The sequence below is a fragment of the Geospiza fortis genome, unplaced genomic scaffold (assembly GCF_000277835.1).
Source record: "Geospiza fortis unplaced genomic scaffold, GeoFor_1.0 scaffold112, whole genome shotgun sequence".
NCBI classification, from domain to species: Eukaryota; Metazoa; Chordata; class Aves; order Passeriformes; family Thraupidae; genus Geospiza; species Geospiza fortis.
Window position 1 is genome coordinate 563,784 of NW_005054298.1, and position 21,292 is coordinate 585,075.

The 21,292-nt window shown below is 40.2% G+C and overlaps 1 protein-coding gene across 1 annotated transcript in view; it reads right to left on the reverse strand.

Annotated features, from left to right (window-relative positions):
* The window catches only part of MBD5 (methyl-CpG binding domain protein 5), a 122,889-nt gene that overhangs the window by 50,693 nt on the left and 50,904 nt on the right, over positions 1–21,292 (reverse strand). Inside the window, 1 exon segment of the mRNA XM_031057181.1 lies at positions 4,200–4,336. The gene's annotated coding sequence lies outside the window, so the exon portion shown is untranslated.

The window sequence follows — 21,292 nt, forward strand, 5'->3', positions numbered from 1 at the left end:
TGTTATTCCTATTCCCATATCTTTGTCTGAGAGCCCCTTAATTTCAAAATTACAATAATTCAGAGAGAGGGGGGTTACATTTTCCATTTCAGGGGAGGCTCTGCCTTCCTTAGCAGACACCTGTCTGTTCAAACCAAAACAAAGGTTCCACCACCGGAAGAAAAGGAGCTTCCTCTAAAGGCCTTGAGAAATCAACAGCAAAGCATCGTAAGAATTCATTTAAATGAATAATCTGATTTTGAATTTATCAAAATTAAATAGCAATAATAAATTAATTATAAAATTATCTGTACTGAGCACATGGAAATGGACTTACACAGTGACTACAGAATTTGGTGGGATTTTTTTTTTTTTATTCCATGCACATCCCTAACAATAAACTTCTCAAAAACTTGCATGAATCTGCTGATGAGCTATAAATGATGAGCTACAAATGATGAGCTATAAATGAGTCTTGGCTCAGGTACAGGACATTGGTGAATCCCCAGCTGCTGAACTAGAAGCTGTTGGATCACAGAATCCCAGAATGGTTTGGGAATCTGTTCTAGAGACCCAAGCAAAGTTCTGCAACATTTTTGTTAAGTCTGGAACTAAGTTACTGAACTTTAAGCTTTAGGGCCTTTACTAGCTAACACAGTTTCTTAAGGCACTTAAAATGTATTTCTACTTATTTAAAACTATAACTTGCATTTAAAACTTAAACCTACACTTCTACTCATATCTATGTGGCTTAATATAATCCTAATTTCTCTAAAGGCTTTAATTCAACTCTTGCATTCACCTCTCTCTCTGTGGAACTCAGAGAGGCTCACATTCCAACAGTTTGGGATGGAAGGGACCTTAAAGATCAGCTGATCCCAGCTCCTGCCATGGGCAGAGCCACCTTCCCCTAGTCCAGGTTGCTCCAAACGCCATCCAGCCTGGCCTTGGCTTGTTATTCTCTATAGGAATATAGGGAATGGCTCATTATTCCCAGTAGGAATATAGGGAATGGCTCATTATTCCCTAGCACCTGCCTGCTCCTGAGCCCTTTCCATCCTCCCTGTGCTGCTCCAGAGGCCTGGGGCCTCCAGCACTGATTCCCTGCTGGAATCCCTCTGACCCCCAGAGGAGCCTGCCCAGCACTGGAGGCAATAATCTGGATTTTTCCAGAGGTGGAATGGATTGGAGCTCATCAGGTTAAAGGCACATCCCAAAGAGTTAATGGGGACTTTAAACCCTCAGATCCCAGAGCCTGAGGACTTGGCACAGGCACAGCTGGGCATCAAATTCACAAGAATTGGGCATTGCACATTTTTCCCCAAATAAATCTTCATTAAAAGCAAGTGCAACATCAACGGTTTCTGAATCCTTCAGCAAATGGAAAGAATTAGTCCTGATTTCCAAATCACCTCTTTGGAATCTCTCTGAAAGCCATTTATCACCACAGTGAAGGTCTGGGTTGTTGTTAAAACCTTCTCCTGTCACAGAAAACCACGACAGAAAATGGGAATGAAAAATTTCAGATGAGCCAAACAAACAGGGTGCAACACCACCCTGTGACAACAAAAGTCTCCAAGTGCACTGGCTGTGAAACCAAATACAGCACTTCCCATGATTACTGAAATATCTTAATGAAGTTGAGAAGCAAACCCTGCAGTTTGGCTTCACTGATTTCATCACTATCCCCAGTTTAACTGAGTTCTCAATTGATCTTCCCAATTTCAGTGCAAAATTAGGGCCCAGCATTTTGTAAAAATGGGCATTAATGACTCTTGGTTGTCTCAAACTGCATTTGCCAGCCTGGCAGAGCCTTTCAGGAATGGGTTTTTTCATACGCAAACTACTTAAAATAAAAATGATTAATTCTGTAAAGTCCTTCCCCAACCAATATGACTTTATAAATTACATCCTATAAATTATGAAGATATATTTAGATTTTCTTAAGCACTGGGGCACTAGAAAATATCAATGTTTAGGCTCTGTAGAGGGTTTACCTGTTTTTAATACCCTGCATTAACAAGGAACATTCAGTCCATAGATATTATTGAATATACAGATATTACTGAATGGAAGGATTTCAAAACACAACCATTTCATGCAGGTTATTCATATAATTATAATTTATCTTCACAGTAACAAAAACAGATAGAAAGATGGTATAACCTACCATTAAAGAATTTGCATAAAAATGTATTTTAGACCATAATTCCACTACGGATGTAACATTCTTCATACAAAATTATACATTAATGTTTAAACACATTGAAAGGTATTGATCAGAGACGTTTTTATGAAGAATTCCCCGTGAGCACAGAATGCTAATCACAGCAACCACTGTAAAACTCTTAATTTACTGGAAACAATTCCAAGAGATGGATGAAAGAGCCCAAGAATAAAACCTAAAGTCATAGCAGGGCTTAAAAAATCTGGGTCACATGGCCAGTGCTAAGGACTGGAAGAGCAGCAGGGAAAGGAGCCTCGAGAAATCCACAGCAAGGCATCACGAGAATTCACTGAAATGAATAATCTGATTCTGAATTTATCAAAATTAAATAGCAACAATAAATTCATGATAAAATTATCTGTACTGAGTATATGGAAATGGACTTACACAGTGACTACAGATTTTGGGATTTTTTGGTTGAACGTCCCAAAAAGTTGCAGGAATCCAGTGGTGACTTTATTTCTGGGGGAGACACATCTGTTTTTTGAGAGCCTTTTGCTGTCTCCTTCCTTTGTGAGCTCCCTATTTACATAACAAATCTGTGCTAACAGATTAAAAAAATCCTGTCCCCATCTAATCTCTCCAGATACAAACAATATTCTTACAACTACAGTGTTTGGAGGATCTAAAATTAAAGATACTTTTTATGAGTAAACATAAAAAATACCAAAATCTGTTATTGTTGTAAGAGCAACAAACTGAACTTTTTAATTGTGTGCTGTCAAAAATGAGTAAAAAAGAGGGTGGCAGTCAGCCAGTTCTCTTTTTACTTTAGCTGGGTTTTAAATGCATTTCTTCTAAATCAAACAACTTGATTATTGGCTGTTTCTTATGTTATTTTTCTCATTTACTCTGTGGCATAACTGAAAACCTCTCCTCCCAACCAGTTAATTCCAAATTAGAGCCATGAGCTCCATGCTGGAAAATAACAGCAGCAGCTTTTGTTTGGGAGCATCCAGTTCTGCCTGATTTTCTTTACAGTGTTTGTTATTTTGTTAAGGGAAAAAGTCACACAAAATTATAATTATTAATTGCATTGTCTTTCATTTCAGAGAAATCAGAGAACCCCAGAACAGTTTAGGTGGGAATGTGTGGGAATCAGAAAAAACAGAAACTTCCAGAGACACTGAAGAGTTTGATCTACAACCTTAGATTGATGTGAAAATACAATACATAGACATTAAGCAGAAAAATAATAAAACTGATGTTTCTATAGTTGTAAGAAAAAATATACCTTAAGTGAGAAACTACTGATAAGATGGTGAAGGGTTTGTAATGTAGAGGTGTGGCTGTATAGACAATTAGAGTAATTGTAATTGCAATTAAGTAAGCTAAGAGTTTAGGAGTTGTAAAAGAAGTATAGATATATGTATATATATATATACACATATTCACAGTTGTAATAGAAGATATGTGTGTGTGTATATATATATGTACAAAAGTAACAAAAACACATTATATGGAGTATATATGGAACCCATTTTATTCCATTATATGGAATAAATATATATTCCATTATATTATATTATATTATACATTATATTATATTATATTACATTACATTACATTACATTATATTATATTATATTACATTACATTATATTATATTATATTATATTACATTACATTATATTATATTCCATTGTATGGAATAAATATCTATTCCATTATATGGAATAAAAATATCCACAATGCAGTAAAAAAAAGTAAAAGTAATAAGTTAAAAAACCAAAATACACCTTGTAACAACTGTTCATGGAACTAGAAAGTTATATATCATCTTGTAACAAAAAAACTTGTAACTACTTTAAACTATAACCAACTGCTCTGAAATCCCACACCCTCTAAGAATACAACAGGAAGGGACATAAATCCCATCGCACACCTCCCACTGTCCCAGGGTGCTCCAAGCCCTGTCCTGCCCAGCCTTGGTCACTCCAGGGAATGGGAATCCCCAAATTCAGAAAGAGAGGCAGAGAGAGAACTCACCCACCTGAAATCAGGAAGACTGGTGGGTGTAATCCTTTAGGATTTGGTGCTTCTGGGAACTTTAGGGAAGAATTAGAGAAGTGCTGTTTCTTCAAGTCTTGGTGGTTTTTGCCCGTTTTGTTGTGATAAAGCCTCTTCTTCCTGCAATAAAATACATGTTGTGCTAAAGGGGGATTTGCAGAAAGGGAAATTGTTCCTAAATTCCATCTGGAAGGATCTCTGACTTCACTGCCCATGCACACAGAACCAGGAGAGCTCCCCACAGTCCAGGTCTGCTTTACACTTGTAGAGAATTTAAAAGCAGAGCCCACACAGCTGGAGAATGAAGAAAAGGACTTTAAAGAGAGATATTCTTGAGAAGATCCACCACAAAATTTCAGAGAACTAAAATAGCAAAAAGACGCCCAGTTTTGTTTATTTATACACACATCTCTTTTTATATACATTCACACACATGGACACTTCTATAAATTAATATAACAACCCCCAAAGCAGTTTAGAACCATTGAAAGTAGGTTACAGACTTGTAGACTTTTTTTTCCTAAATGCCTTGTAGATTTTCCCCCTAAACCAAGCAGAATTCTGTGACTTGAGCAAGTGATGGCAAATCATGACCTCGGTCTACGCACGGCCTTATATTTAATTTTATTCCTATAAGCAGCATAAAAAGTGGATGAAAATACACGTTATATACATGATTATGCTTGGAGTAAGCACAAGGCTCACAGGATTTTCAGGTTTTCCTAATTCAGACTCAAGCCAGGTCTGGCCTAAATCAGGGCTCTGCTGTGTGCTCAGCACAAAGCCTGAAAACTTGGATTTTTTCTCCATATCCCTGGAGTCTGAGGGAGTTCCTAAGGAGGGAATTCCTGAGGTGCAGTCCCTCACTCTGTCAGAGGGCACAACTCATGCCTGTGCTCCTGCTCCCTGAGTCCCTCCTGGATCAGCCCAGGATTTGTGTATTTCTCTGGATTAGTCTTAACCCAGATCCTGCCCTAATCCCCGTGGCTGCCGGAATGCTTGGGCTGGAGCAGCAAGGGGTGGCACACGGACAGCAAGGAGAAACTCCACGTGGAAAGAGCAGCAGGCACTTGGAGAAATCCAGGATGTTTGCTCTTTTTATTTCTGAAAATCTCTTCTGTGTTCATGGGAACATCTCAGCGTATTTGTGGTTTAAATAAAAATAATGTTTATTTATTTACAGCTTCCTAATTCTAAATTTTAACTGTTACAATGCCAAAGAGCAAGGGAAATGTCTAAAAAAATCTGAATACCTGACTATAGTTGGCCACAATAATCCTGCTTCCATACTGATTAGAATTCCCATCTATTATCTGAGTATTTGCTTGACATGGTATGTGGAGAAAATGAAGTTAAAGCAGAACAGATGGCAGAAGGAAAAGGAGAAGCAGCTATCCCACCTTCCAAGGCTACCTTTGCAGGAACATATGGCCTTTCCTGGGCTGGTGTATGACAACAAGAACTTCAAAAACGAACTGTAACTGCCTAACAACACCATGGACCACGTGAACAACATGAGAGCTCAAAGAAACACCCAAAACCAGGCAGGTCTTGCTGAGAAGTTAATTCAGCAATCAGCTGGAAGGCCAACAAACTATCACATTTCTTTGACTTCAGTGATCCATTGTTATAAATATAACACACTGCTGTATTTCCTTGATGTATGTGATACATACATAAGGCTAAGGTACTGACATGTTTACTTTCCAAATGTGATATATAGATATAAAGAACATTTTTCAGAGGTTTGGCAATGCTGTCATTTGAGTGGTTGTTGCTTTGAGCACACAAGGTGTAAGAAGGGATATTATCTATTTTTTTGTGTCTTCAGTTACAGGAAAAAAAAAAAAAAAAATAAAAAAAAGGAGTTTTAATTTGCAAGAGGAAAAAATCAGACATCAGTTGAGTCAATATTTCAATCCTATAAATCATGAGTAGCTGATACCTCTCCCTGCAGTTTGGACATTCTCCACATCTTGCTGAAGTTCATACTCAAGATTTAGACCTGTAAAGGCTGGAGAATAAAGGTCTCTCCAACAATCACACGTCCCAATTTGTTTTGGCTTTCTCAAAACATCTTAGAATTAAATCTGATGAATAATTTACAAATTATTTTCATTCATCAATTTGCAAGAGGAAAAAATCAGACATCAGTTGAGTCAATATTTCAATCCTATAAATCATGAGTAGCTGATACCTCTCCCTGCAGTTTGGACATTCTCCACATCTTGATGAAGTTCATACTCAAGATTTAGACCTGTAAAGGCTGGAGAATAAAGGTCTCTCCAACAATCACACGTCCCAATTTGTTTTGGTTTTCTCAAAACATCTTAGAATTAAATCTGATGAATAATTTACAAATTATTTTCATTCATCTGTAACACAGCACTTTGAAAACTTGATTTGTTTCCCTCAGCCCCTTTGCATACCTGGTGTACAAGCACTGCTGTTTTCTGGCTCACAATGGAAATGTAATCAACTTTTCTCCTTCACTGATCTTTAATTTAATATAGAGATAACCAAGAAACTGATGAGACCTGAGAAGATAAACAAAGAATTTGAGGTCTGTATAATGCCAATTTGTCTTTCCTCCTATTTCTCCTATGTTGCTAAAAGTACAACAGAATGAATTGGTAAAAAAATCAGTTGTTACTACTCTGTAGTTACAAATAATTGATTTTTTTAACCCCAGAATCCCAGAATGTTTGGGTTGGAAAGGACCTGAAATCCCATCTGGTCCTATCCCCTTCCCCAGGGCCACTTCCATGGCCCAGGGTGCTCAGGCTCTCTATTCAAGTGTTTCTACTTCAGCCTTATCACAGGAAATACAAATATTCCCCAAAAAGTGAAGATATTTGGTAAAAAACCTAAACAAGAGAAACAATTGTCCCATTTGTCTCCCAGCCCAGTGTCCACTCTCCTCCTGCTGCCCCTGTCACACACTGCTGGTGACACCTTGGGAGGCTGCCCTGGAGCAGAGGCTGGGCAGAGTCACAGAACAAAGCAGGGATTCATTCCAAGGATCTCCTCCATGGATCCACCTTGGGCAGCACCAGAGCCCAGCCAGGGCTGCACCCAAGATGAACCAAAATGGCCCCAAAATGCACGAGCGCTCCCGGGGTCTCTCCCTGGGATCAGTTCTGCTCCATTTGCACCTTGCACTTCATTGTCCCATTCCAGCTTTAGCCCAGGCAGTCCCACCCTGCTTGTTTTTCTCTCTCCAGCCCACGGGGTTTGTGCTCTGGGGCTGAGATTTGGATCATTTGTCCTTGGTGCCCAGCTGGAGCAGGAATTGTTTTGTCTCCCTGCTCTGTGCACAGAGCTCAGCATCCCTTAAACATTATCCCTTTTACACTAAAGCAGCACAGAGCCTGAAACATAGAATAGCCAAACCTGAGGCATCACTGAAACACTTCCTCCATAGGAAAAGTTAACTCAATCCACCAGAATATCTTCATTTCTACCTCCTAACTCAGATTATTTTATATAAATATATTTGTGTTGACCCCAAGATCAGAACTTTTCCCATTTCTGCACAAGGTACACAACTCCACCAATGTGACTGTGTTCACAGAGGTCCCAGGGTGAAGGAAGGGACGAGGATCTGACTCCATGTTTCAGAAGGCTGATTGATTATTTCATGATATATATTATATTAAAACTATACTAAAAGAACAGAAGGAAGGATTTCATCAGAAGGCTTGAAAGGAAAGGAATAGAATGATAATAAAATCTTGGGATTGACCAGACAGTCTGAGCCAGCTGGACTGTGATTGGCCATTAATTAGAAACAACCACACGAGACCAATCACAGATGCACCTGTTGCATTCCACAGCAGCAGATAACCATTGGTTACATTTAATTTCTGAGGCCTCTCAGCTTCTCAGGAGAAAAGATCCTAATGAAAGGACTTTTCATAAAAGATGTCTGTGACACAGCAAGACCTGAATGAACACGCCCACAGCATGAGGAGAAGAAAAGGACACCTGGACTTCCAGAGGAATCTCTTCTCCCAACTCCAAACTCATTAGGAGAGAAGAAATTTCATGCAGCAAGCACACCAACAGTTTATATTTTTGCCTCATGACACTTTATCATCACATAATAAAGTGTCTTTTTAGACATGACATTATGCCATTGTTTAAAATTGAATCCTCCCCAAAAAAATAACATAAACTTCTCTAAACTCTGTTATTTTTTACTTCAAAATGCTTGGCACAAATCTCCATAACTGGCAAATCTTGATTATTTTAAACCCTCTTGCAGGGCAGATATTGCCATGGAGCAGAGAGGAGACTCTGCTCTGGATTCAGGCTTCAACTGAAATTATCCTGAGGCTGGAAAGGCTGAGAAAATTCCCCATGAATTTCCACAGAGAAAGAATTCCATCCATCCCAGTTCCATCCCTGCCTGCTCTATCATTGTCACTCCACTCCCTCCAAGCAGTTCTTCCAAAGTGATGCTGCTAATTAGCACAACTAATTGCCCAATGCATTGATAAAAGTTATCAGGAAATTATCTGAATAATCCCCAGGCCCAGGGCTCCTCCAGCAGAATTCAGTTTCTGGAATTCTGATTCTATTCTCGCTCAGGTTAATGGATGGTTCCCCAGTGAGTTTAATATAATTCACACTGGATCACTCCTGAGTCTATATTTATATAAAAATGCCCTACTATTTCAATCTGTTTGATCATTTTAAAAATATCTCTCTTATTTATTCAGAAATAGAGCTCAAAATTTGATCAAAATTTAGCTCAGGATTGAATGAGTTTTCAGAAAGCTTTGAGAGATTTTATAAAGTCTGGTTTTAAGGAATGGAACTAAATAAACAAATATTCCTATGATTTTTAGAACTATCTATCACAACAGCACCAAGGCCAAAGAGAAATATTAAATATTATTAATGACAAATGTACCAAATGCCACTGGGGAAAAGCACAGTAAAAATAAGGATTTAAAGTGTCAAAGTGTTTGACAGCAAATCAACAGAAGGAATAACTAAATTCCAGATTTTTAAAGTTAAATTGAAGGATTTTCACATCAGCAGAGCACACAGAGAAAAAGGATTTGAGAACAAGACGTTCAGTAGCAGTCAACAGACAACCTAAACTTAAATTTGCTTTTTTATTTCATGATTTTATATTAAGTTTTCTCTATGACCAAAACATTCCCCTTTCAAGCTAAAGGAACTCCTAATATACAAGGAACTCCTAATATACAAGAAGTTGAACAATTTTAAATGTCTCGCTTAAGTTAGCTTAAGAATTAAAAAATATTAATTTAATAATTAAAATAGTTAAAATATTAGATTAATAACTATAATAACAATAATTTATTAATTAAAATATAAGTGCAATAACATTGCAGCCTTACCATTTTGTACGGCTCTAAGAACAGTGAACTGCAAAATGTCAATTTAATGACTGAATTTTTCCTCCTTCACAGAAACCACAATTAAAGTGTCCCAGTTCCTTCATTCTCAGCCTGTTTTTTGCACTCTCTGGCTTCAGGTGTAATAAAAAAATGAAGTTTCTGACCCCTGAAGCTTTTGTTTCCTCTCCTGTACCTGCAAACTTCCCTAATTCAAAGGTCTGGCAGGAAGGGGTTAATGGGAGCTTCCAGATGAGAGACTCTGTCTCCCAAGGAGAGGCTGAGACAGGGAGAAAAACTTGAAATTCCTCCAGAACTGATGTTTAGTTTTCTTTTTTCTTTTTGTTGGGGTTGGGATTAAATATGTGAGATGGTATTTTTTGTTTGGATTTAGATGTTTATTAGTTTTTATTTATATTAGAGTTTTATAAACTGTGAGTTCTATAGTATTTTCTGTTAACAAACTAAAAATTGAGTTGTATTTTTTTAAAAGGTTTTTTAAGGATAAAATGTTCAATTAATAAATTATACTTAAATAATTTTTATTTTTAACTTAATTATTTGTGGTTGGTAATGTGGACTTTTTTATTTAATTATATAATACTACTTAAACCTATGAAGAAGAAGGTGAAGAAGGTAGACCTTTGTTTTAGAACTTTTATTTTGTTTTATATATATATATTCCTATATTTTGAAACTTTAAATTTAAAGTTTTCTACTATGTGATATTACATATTTCTATTTAAACAACATATTTGTAATTTTAGTGTTACTATTTAATTTTGGAAGTTTTTTCTATGGCTTTAGGTTAATTGTAGTGTTTTCTTGGGGTTAGTGTCTGTTAACACAGAAAGTCTAAAATTCTCAGTGACCAGGGTTCCAACACAGAATGACATCAGGCTGGAACTGATGGGCAGTGAGATCCTGTAGCAAAACCAATGTGGGAGATGAGAAGATTCCTCCTCCATCCAAGAGCACCGACGGGGAGCTGAGGGGGAATCAAGGATTTCCAGAGGGGATTGATGCCTTGAGAAGGCTGGACAGAGTCACAGAATGAAGCAGGGATTCATTCCAAGGATCTCCTCCATGGATGCACCTTGGGCAGCACCAGAGCCCAGCCAGGGCTGCACCCAAGATGAACCAAAATGGCCCCAAAATGCACGAGCGCTCCCGGGGTCTCTCCCTGGGATCAGTTCTGCTCCATTTGCACCTTGCACTTCATTGTCCCATTCCAGCTTTAGCCCAGGCAGTCCCACCCTGCTTGTTTTTCTCTCTCCAGCCCACGGGGTTTGTGCTCCTGGGCTGAGATTCGGGTCATTTGTCCTTGGTGCCCAGCTGGAGCAGGAATTGTTTTGTCTCCCTGCTCTGCGCACAGAGCTCAGCATCCCTTAAACATTATCCCTTTTACACTAAAGCAGCACAGAACCTGAAAAATAGAAAAGCTAAACTTGAGGCATCACTGCAAAGCTGAGTTCAGCCTGGCAGCTCTGAGAGAACTCTCCCCAAATTCTGGGCAGCAGCCTTGGTATGGTGTGTAACAAGCTGGACATGCCAGGTTCAGGTCGTTGGATGTGATCTGCCAGGACCTTGAGGGGCAGGAACACTGGGAATGTCACCCAAGTATTGGGATCTGTATTGGGATGTGTCTTCCACACTAGAAAACAGAAATACAACATCTGGACATGGCTTCACCCAGAAACTTCCTCCTTACCTTACAACCCCTGTGAGCTGCTGCTCCTCCAATCAGCCTCTCCTGTATTTCAGTATTATTGGGCTCTGTTTTTTGAGCAGATCTAAACCAAGCTAAATTCAAAGGATCTGAATGGTCCCATCGCTTTCAAAAAGTTCAAGGCTGAAAGTGATTCCATCCACAAAGAACCTGGTGGGATTTTAAAAGCACCTTTCAAGGGATGGCAGCGCTGTGCCAGGGGAGAAAACTTCAATCTGCTTTGTTGGAACGTGTGAATGTGCAAAAGTGGCAACCAAACCCAAACAAAACTGGGACCTAAAATAACCTCAAACTGGAATTCTACTTTTTCCCCTTCTTTGGATGAATGTGATCAGCAAGTGTGAGGAGCAGGACCTTCATTTGAGCAACCAAAGTCTGAGGGAATGCCAGAAAAACGTGGCTTTGAGCATAAAGACCAAATGAAGCCATTCTGTAAATGGCACCAGAGCACAGAAAATGCCTATTTTAGCTCCTGCTCAGTTGCAGAGAACAGATGGAAACATTTCGTTTGGACAACAAGAATTATTCCTTGAAAATTCAGTATTTCTCCCTAATATCAAGATAGCCTGAAAACCAGTATGAGCATCTTTAATTTTCCATGAAGTGAGATCTGTGAACCTGTTGGGGCTCTTTTAACATCATTAGTGACCAGATTTTACATCAGTTGAGTTTCCTGCTCCATGGCACCATCCAAAGCTTTTAGCGGCCCCATAATATAATATAATATATAATATACAATATACAATATATAATATATAATATATAATGTATGATATGTGATATATAATATATAACATATAACATATAATATATAATATATAACATATAATATATAACATTTAATATATAGCATTTAATATATAGTATATAGTATATAGTATATAATATATAATATATAATATATATTATATATTATATATTATACAAGAGAGATTATATTATAGATAAATAATTATAATGACGATGGTGATGATTGAATTATTATTATTATTATTATTATTATTATTATTATTATTATTATTATCTTGATATTTTCCATTAGCACCTTCAAATAACAGTGCCCAGGTCCTTGCAGGTAACAGTTAACTGGTACTAGTGGAAGGACTGAATTAGTAAATCTCAAGTAAGGTTACAAAGAGTCAACACAAGGCAGATACAGGCTCCTGAATGGTTTATTTTCTGAACTATAAACATGTCCTCTGCTAAACCACCAGAATTAAGAATCTGCTCGTGCAGGCAGATGCTCATTTTGCATACTAGGGCTTCACTACATAGCCAAATTCTTACTCAAGGTAAGAATTTACCCTAAAACACACATGAAAATGTCTTGGATGGACTCACCAAATAATTTGGATTTTAGTGCTGAAGGTCAGCCCAACTGAGCACATGATGGTGAACACAGGAGGGTAAAATGTTTGTTCCTCAGCACCTCCAAGTATTTTAGGCAGCAGATAAAAACGAGCAAGGTTTTTAAACCAAGGTTTTTCCCTAACAGACTTTTGGTTTGTTTGTCCAAAGAAACATTAAATACAGAAAAAATGAATTCACCTGCAATAACGCTGTCCTCTCACATTCTCCAAATTATCATCAAGGGCTATTATTGTACCTATTCACCAAAATATTTTATATCAGTGGTGTTCCCCACTCGATGGAACCATGTCACTTTGTGGCACAATTAATGTGACAGCACAAACATCCCTTCTGCTTTATTAATTGAATTAGTTGTCTTGCTCCAAACCCCAAACCCACAACAAGCTTTAAATTTGTTGCAACCACACCATGAATGGCAGCCTGGGCTTTGCAAAAAAAGTCTCAAAGCTTGGCACAGGGTGCCAGAGCAGCTGTGGCTGCCCTGTGCTGGAACCCTGGTTCCTGCTGGGAATTTCAGATTTCTGTGCTGGGAATTTCAGCCTTTCTGTGCTGGGAATTTCAGCCTTTCTGTGCTGGCAAGCACTGACTCCCAGGAGAACACTGCATTGACCTGAGGCCATGGAGAAGCTTCCAGAATGGAATGGTAGAACTGGGATTGTGGGTGTGGAGTTTGGGTAGAAGTGTGTGACATCGCAGGGTGGGAAACTCAGAGTTTAAGGGTTTAGAATAAATTAATATATAGAGCAAAATGGAGGTTTTGGGGTGGAGGCTGGTCCTTCTTTACCTTCTTCTTTCTAGATTTAGGTGGTTTTGTGTAATTAGATAAAAATATCCACATTACAAGACATGAGTAGTTAGTTATTGAGTTAAAAGTAAAAATAATTGAGGTGTCATTTCTTAACTAAACAGTTTATCCTTAAAAGTCTTTCTAGAGAGAGATACAGTTCCATTTCTACCTTGTTAGAGTGAAGTGCTGTAGAACTCACACTCTGTGAGACAATAATATAAATAAGAACTAATAAACATCTGAGTCCAAACACAAAATATCGTCTCACCATTTAATCCCAACCTTAACAAAAAAGAAATAAGAGAATCAACATTAGTGGTGTGAGGGTGCCCTGGATCCCTGGAAGTGCCCAAGGCCAGGCTGGAAGGGGCTTGGAGCAGCCTGGGATAGTGAAAGGTGTCCCTGCCAGAATTGGGATGAACTTTGAGGTCCTCCCAACCCAAACCATCCTGTGATTCCACAAATTTCTGTACAATCCTGTACAATTTCTGCACCTCTGGATGAATTCTGCCAGTAAATTTGACAAAAATCCATTTTTGCAGCTCATTTTCCAGCTGCTCTTTCTGAATACAGAAGACATAAAGCCAATACAGAGGAACAGAATCTTGTTTTAACATTTGCTTTCAAATTTTTGTGAGATCAGCAAATCAGGAGATGATTTGGGAAGGGCCATGGATGTAACCAGGGGTGTGGAGTCATCCTAAGAACACATCCAACACACCTGCAAAGATTTTCCCTGCCCACAATGATTGCACGCACAGGCAGGGACTTGAGAGAAGATTTTGGAGAAGCTGAGCCAAACTGGAAAGCCTCTTCACACAGAATTGAAAATTGTTTTTAAATTTTCCCACTCTTCAAGAGTAACACTCTAAAAAACTTAATCCATGAAGCTTTTTGGAACTACAGCAAGATAATTTAACACGTTGTGCCGCTCTGAAGCTGAGGTCACACATTCTGCCATCATGTTGTGCATGAATTTTGATTTCCCTCAGCAGTATGGTACTTGTCATTCATGGAATCATCTCAGGTTAAGGCAAATGGTGCAATGTTGCATCAGGTTGTATTTTAATAACTGGAATGGAGGATTTCAGGTATTTTGTACTGCTGCAAAGGCAACATGTGTACATTTACATGCAGTGACTGTTGTATCCAAGGAAAAGCCACTCAGTGATTTACAGCCACAGCACTCAAGCACAATTATCAGCTTTGAAACCCATCAATTTGATTTTTTTCCCCCCTTTCTTTCTTGCTTTTAGCTGGCACTAGCACAAGGAGTTCTGGCATAGACTGTTTTCAGTTTGTACACATTTCAAACCAGCGCTGATTTCCTGGGACAGAGGATTCAGAATTGCCACGTTCCCTTTAACTGAGCAGGATTTGCAATAGTAAAAGATTTCTTGTATTTTTAACTGTTGGGCTTCCAGCACTCAAAGCAAGGCTCATTTTCTCTTCCCATTAAAAAGTGACTTTTTCTTCCTCAAACCACTGGAAAATCGAACAGAGCCAATGTGTCTTCTTTTCTCTTTTTAAATTTAATAAAGTGCAAGGGATAGAACTTAACTCTAGGTTTAGTTTTTGTTTTTTTGGAAGGGACAAAAAGGAACAAGCACCCCATTTATTTTTGGTAGCTTTTGGCGTTAATATCAACACAATTTAACATATTCTTCTATTTATTAGGCAAAAAGTAATACTGCTGCTTGGGTGCATTCCAAGAGATGCCAGAGAACTTTCTGGAATATGAATTGTGAAGTTATCAGCTACTAAACTGCTTTGTGGAAGTGTTCTCTGGCACACTGCAAATCCTGGTGTTTTTAACCACCTAGTGAGTGATTCCTTCAGGGATGACTCCTGGAAAATCACCTGTTGGGAGCCTTGGCACCTTCCCTGGGAGGGTGACAGGGGCTGGGCTGGGATTCCCAGAGCAGCTGGGGCTGCCCCTGGATCCCTGGCAGTGCCCAAGGCCAGGCTGGAGCACCTGGGACAGTGGGAGGTGTCCCTGCCCATGGATTGGGATGATTTCATGTCCTTTCCAACCCCACCCATTCCATGATCCCATGACAATGTGGGATGTGAAGCTTTGGGATTCCCTGCCCACCCCCTGCCAGTGGCCATGGTGAAAGCTCACGTTGGTGTCCTGCTCCCAAATACCCACACAGAACTTCCCACTGAAGGGAAACCTCCTGGGGAGGCACCAGGCAGAGCTCAGGGTGACCCCAAAGGAGTTCAGGGACATGAGGAAAGCTCTGCTCCCACCTCCCAAATCCCTCCAAGTGTTTCTGGACTGGTTCTGGTGAAACAACAGCAGCTGAGGAGACAGTTTGGTTCCTGCAAAGCCAAAGGCCTTCAGTCCTGTATCCCTGTCAGAATCCATCCAGAGGTACCGTATGTGACACGCACTGAAAGCTGTTTAAAAATTAAATCACTCTAATTAGGCAGCCAGCAGGCCCTCCCACTCTCTATTAGGCGCTTTAAAAATGTCAAAAGGAAAAAACATCCAGGTCCTGGAGACCACCAACCTCTGCATCTGAAACCACAGCAGACCATGCCTTTGAGCGAAAAGGAGATAAAATCCAAGTTTTTCTAATGTTCAAAGGGTGCCTTGAAGGTGTCAGAGGTTTTCAGCATTTTCTTTAGAAGCACAGATCAGGTTGTGGGTTTATTGTATTATTTACTTTCTAGTCTTGAAAGCATCAACTCAGCATTCTGAGCTGTCAGAAATATTCTGTTTTCTTCTACTGTCAGGCCTTGAGCTGCTGTGGACAAGGACAAACTCCAGATCCATTTGGACAAATCCAGAAGTGCCCCAGGTTGTCCCACCACTCACTTTTGTTGGCCAAACCCTGAATTTAGTAATTTATTAAACTTAAGTTGCAGATGTTACAGCAAGATCCACTGATAGAAGAATTCATGCTTATTTTCTCTAGACCTTCACAAGAAAACCTCATCAAAACACCTTCAATATTTCTCAAAAATCTTATTTTTTACCTTTTATTGGAGCTATAGAATCATGGAAATGAACAACAGGGATGGTTTCTGCACTGAGTGTTTCTAGATGAGTTCAAAGGCAGGCAAGAAGAAATTTAACTGGTTTGGAATTTGTGTCCTAGAGCTCATCTTGCAAAACCTGAGTTACCTAAAAATCTGAAAAGCAGAAGGGTCAGGTGTTGGAATGAGAGGCCCTTCCAGAATGCAGGAATGGAACACTGAAATTCAGGGATGGAGCAATGAAATTCAGGGATGGAACAATGAAATTCAGGGATGGAGCAATGAAATTCAGGGGTAGAATGCTGAAATTCAGGGATAGAATGCTGAAATTCAGGAATGCAACACTGAAATTCAGGGATGGAGCAATGAAATTCAGGACTGGAAGAGTGAAATTCAGGAATGGAACAGTGAAATTCAGAGATAGAACACTGAAATTCAGGGATGGAGCACTGAAATTCAGGAATGGAACACTGAAATTCAGGGATGGAGCACTGAAATTCAGGAATGGAACACTGAAATTCAGGAATGGAACAGTGAAATTCAGAGATAGAACACTGGAATTCAGGGATGGAACACTGAAATTCAAGAATAGGACACTGAAATTCAGGGATGGAGCACTGAAATTCAGGGATGGAACACTGAAATTCAGGACTGGAACACTGAAATTCAGTCATTACAGAGCTGTGTTTGTGATTCTGTGATTAGGGCATGTAACTGGAATGCTTTTTCAGCTCTGCCATCAAGAATCAGGACTCCAGGATTCAGCAATTCCAGCTGGACAATCCTCAATCTGTCTGCTTTAAAATCACTTTTTTTCCATCACTAAATCACATTTAGTTCACTGCTAGAAGACACAGTTCAAACCTAGATTAACATTTTATAAATTCCTTTTTCCACCTAAACAAATAATTTGCCATTGTGCCAGTCCAGCAGATCTTTTGCATGTTGTGGTTTGGGGTTTTTTTCCTTCCCTTTTGAAAATTGCTTTTAAAATTTCCCACTCCTGAAGAGTAACACTCAAAAAAACTTAATCCATGAAGCTTTTTGGAACTACAGCAAGAATATTTCCCATTATTGTAGATATTCCATGAACTTGGATCTAAGCTAGAATTTACTGCAAGGAGCACAACCCTGCTATTCCAACAAGAAGGAAGAGTCTGTAATCCTTGCAAGCTCCCCTTGCCCCCCTTCCCTTCATCCCACTTTTCAAGTTCACTTCCCAGGCTGAGGGGCTAAACTGCTTTCAGCTTCTTACATCCTCCTGGCTTTAGGGATTGATCACAGAGGGAAAAGCCAGACCCTTCTTTCCTTCCAGCCTGCAATGTAATCCCCCTGACCTGAACCCAAAAATCCTTCATGGTTTTAGCTCTTCCTCCAGAATTTCTGCACAGTGGGAGAGGACAGACAGTGCTGGAATTCTGTCACTCCATACCTGGAGTGCAGGTTCTGAATTCTCAACAATGCCACTGATCTCCCTCACAATTTGGTGTGTAACTATTGATTTGGGACAGCACAAGCCTTACCTTCACAAATGTTTCAGCCTCTGAAAAAAATCTCTGGTTAAAACCTACCACATGGTGGGTATCAGTAATTTTGGGGATAAAAACCAAGGCACATCAGGAGTGCAGCTACAAACGTAGCACTTCATAAATCAAATTTGTGCCACAGAGCCAGAGCAGGAGGACACTGGGCTGTGCTCCTCAGCTCCCTGGTTAGGAGATCATTTCCACACAAATGCCTTGCACAAACTTTTCCCAACTGGATTTGTTTTTCCTTTCTGCAAGAAGCTCAAGAAAAGGCTGAAGCACAAGCACAGCTGAGGGAGGGGCACAAGGAATCATAAACTGCAACAAGAAGCAAAAATACAGTTAGGCAGGATTTAGTATGTATAAAACACAGAAAATACCTCAGTCCAGATCACAGAATGTTTAAAGTTGGAAAAGATTTCTAACATCATCCAGATGAGAGGCAGAAGATGAGGAATTTTATATAAAATGCATTTTGTTGCTATTATGGGTAATTAATATGCAAACAGTTTTCTGGGTGCTGTGCTGAGCTCACTGTCAGTCCCAGGCTCTGAAACAAGATCAGGGAGCTGTGAGCAGAGCCTGTGAAAGGTGATAGCCTGGGAGCTGCAGGGAGGCAGGGAACAGTCACTGGGCTGCCTTCTGAAATTCACACAATCCCACCACAGGGGACGGGCTTGGAAACTCATCCAGGGGTGGCACCCCTCATCCATGGCAAGGACACCTCCCACTGTCCCAGGGTGACCCAAGCCCTGTCCAGCCTGGCCTTGGGCACTGCCAGGGATCCAGGGGCAGCCACAGCTGCTCTGAGCACCCTGTGCCAGGGCCTGCCCACCTTCCCAGTCAGGAATTCCCAATTCCCAATCTCCCATCCATCCCTGCCCTCTGGCACTGGGAGCCATGCCCTGGCTCCTGTCCCCCCTCCATGTCTTCTCCCCAGTCCCTCTCCAGCTCTCCTGGAGCCCTTTTAGGAACTGGAGAGTGACCCTTCCTTATTCCCCCTTGGATGCCTGGAAAAGCAAAAGGACCTGTCTGGGGCAGGAAATCAAATCCTGCAGGGAGCAGATCCAGAGATGTCAGACACAACCACACAAGCCATGCCCTCACTCCCATCTTCACTCCAGGTCAGGTTTCCCAAAAAGTATTCCTGGTTTGAAGGATTTTCTCATGGATGAGCCACACTCCCCTCTTCACAAAAGTACTTGAATATTGATGCCTCAGGTTTAGCTTTTCTATTTTTCAGGTTCTGTGCTGCTTTAGTGTAAAAGGGATCATGTTTAAGGGATGCTGAGCTCTGTGCACAGAGCAGGGAGACAAAACAATTCCTGCTCCAGCTGGGCACCAAGGACAAATGACCCAAATCTCAGCCCAGGAGCACAAACCCCGTGGGCTGGAGAGAGAAAAACAAGCAGGGTGGGAGTGCCTGGGCTAAAGCTGGAATGGGACAATGAACTGCAAGGTGCAAATGGAGCAGAACTGATCCCAGGGAGAGACCCCGGGAGCGCTCGTGCATTTTGGGGCCATTTTGGTTCATCTTGGGTGCAGCCCTGGCTGGGCTCTGGTGCTGCCCAAGGTGCATCCATGGAGGAGATCCTTGGGATAAATCCCTGCTTTATTCTGTGACTCTGCCCAGCCTCTGCTCCTGGGCAGCCTGAACAAGGCATCACTATAACTTTGGACATTAAACCTGGGCTCCCAGAGTGTGTTTTTCCAGGGATCAGGTCTGTGATTCCCATCTCCTGCTCTGGGCTCATCAGCCTGTCCTTATCCCTGTCCCTGCAGCTGCAGCCAGCCTGGTCCTTCATAATTATAAACCATCTTTAAGTGGAATTTTAGCTCCACATTCCTGCAGCCCAAATCAAAACTATTCATGGAGAATGTGTAATTTTGTATTTTATATATGTTTAGATGGGACCATCATGATAATCTGAGGGCATTGGCCCTCCTGCGGAAACATCTGTGTCAAAGCAGGGACTTGTCCCCTTCTCTGGTCTATTTTTAAAAGCTTGAAATGTATTTTAGATTGTAGATCATTAAGGAAATGCAATTTAAGACGAATCACAAAAATCAGTTTTATGTATGGACTAGTTCATAATTATAATTTCCACTGAAAAGGCAGTAGAAAAAAGCCTTTCCAACTGAATTATGGAAAAACATTTGGTGGGAACCTCCAGATTTTATACCCTTGTGCTCAGAAGGTGCCTGGCTCACCTTTAAACCCTCCCAATCCTTTCCAAGAGGAGACTTTGTTACAGAGCTGGATGTTACAGGATTGCAGGGCTGCAGAACAGGGCTACCCACATGATTTCCTGACATGGAAAAAACAGCCAAATATTGATCATTTGACTTTACTGGTTTTAAGCAGCCTGATTGATAGTTTTTAATCACGTAAATCAGGGATTTGCTAACTTGCTTCACTGAAAGATGAAAGTTTTGTGGTTTCCAGTGAGTTTTGAAGCGCCCTTTACAGGAACAAAGCTCTTTCTCTCCCATTCAGCAGTTCCCAAGAACTGTTTTCCAAGGATCACAAGCAACTGAGTAATAAATATTAACCTGATGAAGGCATGTGCACATCATTGTGATGCAGCACTCAGAGGCAGTTTACTCAGCTTTCTGCACTTCAGGTGCCATTCTAAGGCAGAAAGGTGTAAAGAACCCCAGCTGAAGGCTGTGTGTGCTGGGGATACATTGAATTCTGTACTCTGAGAATACAATATCAACTGCAGGCTGCTCCATGAGAACTCCACTGAACACAAAGAGGATCCTCCAGTCGGAACACCCACGTGTCAGACTATTCCTGAGTGCCATTGTGCCTCCTGTCACCTGCTCATTTGCCTGCAGGATCTGTCCTCTGCAAATGTCACTTGCTGCCACTCAAATGCTGAAATTGTGCTGCAGATAACAAGAAAACTTAAAGGGGAAAAAAAAAAAATAAATACATATATAGGTCTGAACCAGCATAAATGTCTGCACTGGCAAAGGTATAAAACTTCCAAATAAGAATTAGCAGCATAAAAAAATGGTGTTGGAATTATCTTGAGGAGGTTAAATATACACTATAATACCTATAATATTTATGATTTTCCTCTGCTGCCTTTTATTGAAGCGGCACCTGTGGCCAGGTTTTGCTGTTCCCTCGTTGGGACAGGAATGAACCAAGAATTCACTCCTGGAGCTGCTTCCTGACGAACTATTTATGATCAAATCACACAGAGATTCACCAGTGAACTCCCATTTATGTGGTACAGAAACAAGAGCATTTTGTTTTCTAACACCTAAACAACAAGCACCTCAAATGGATTCCTG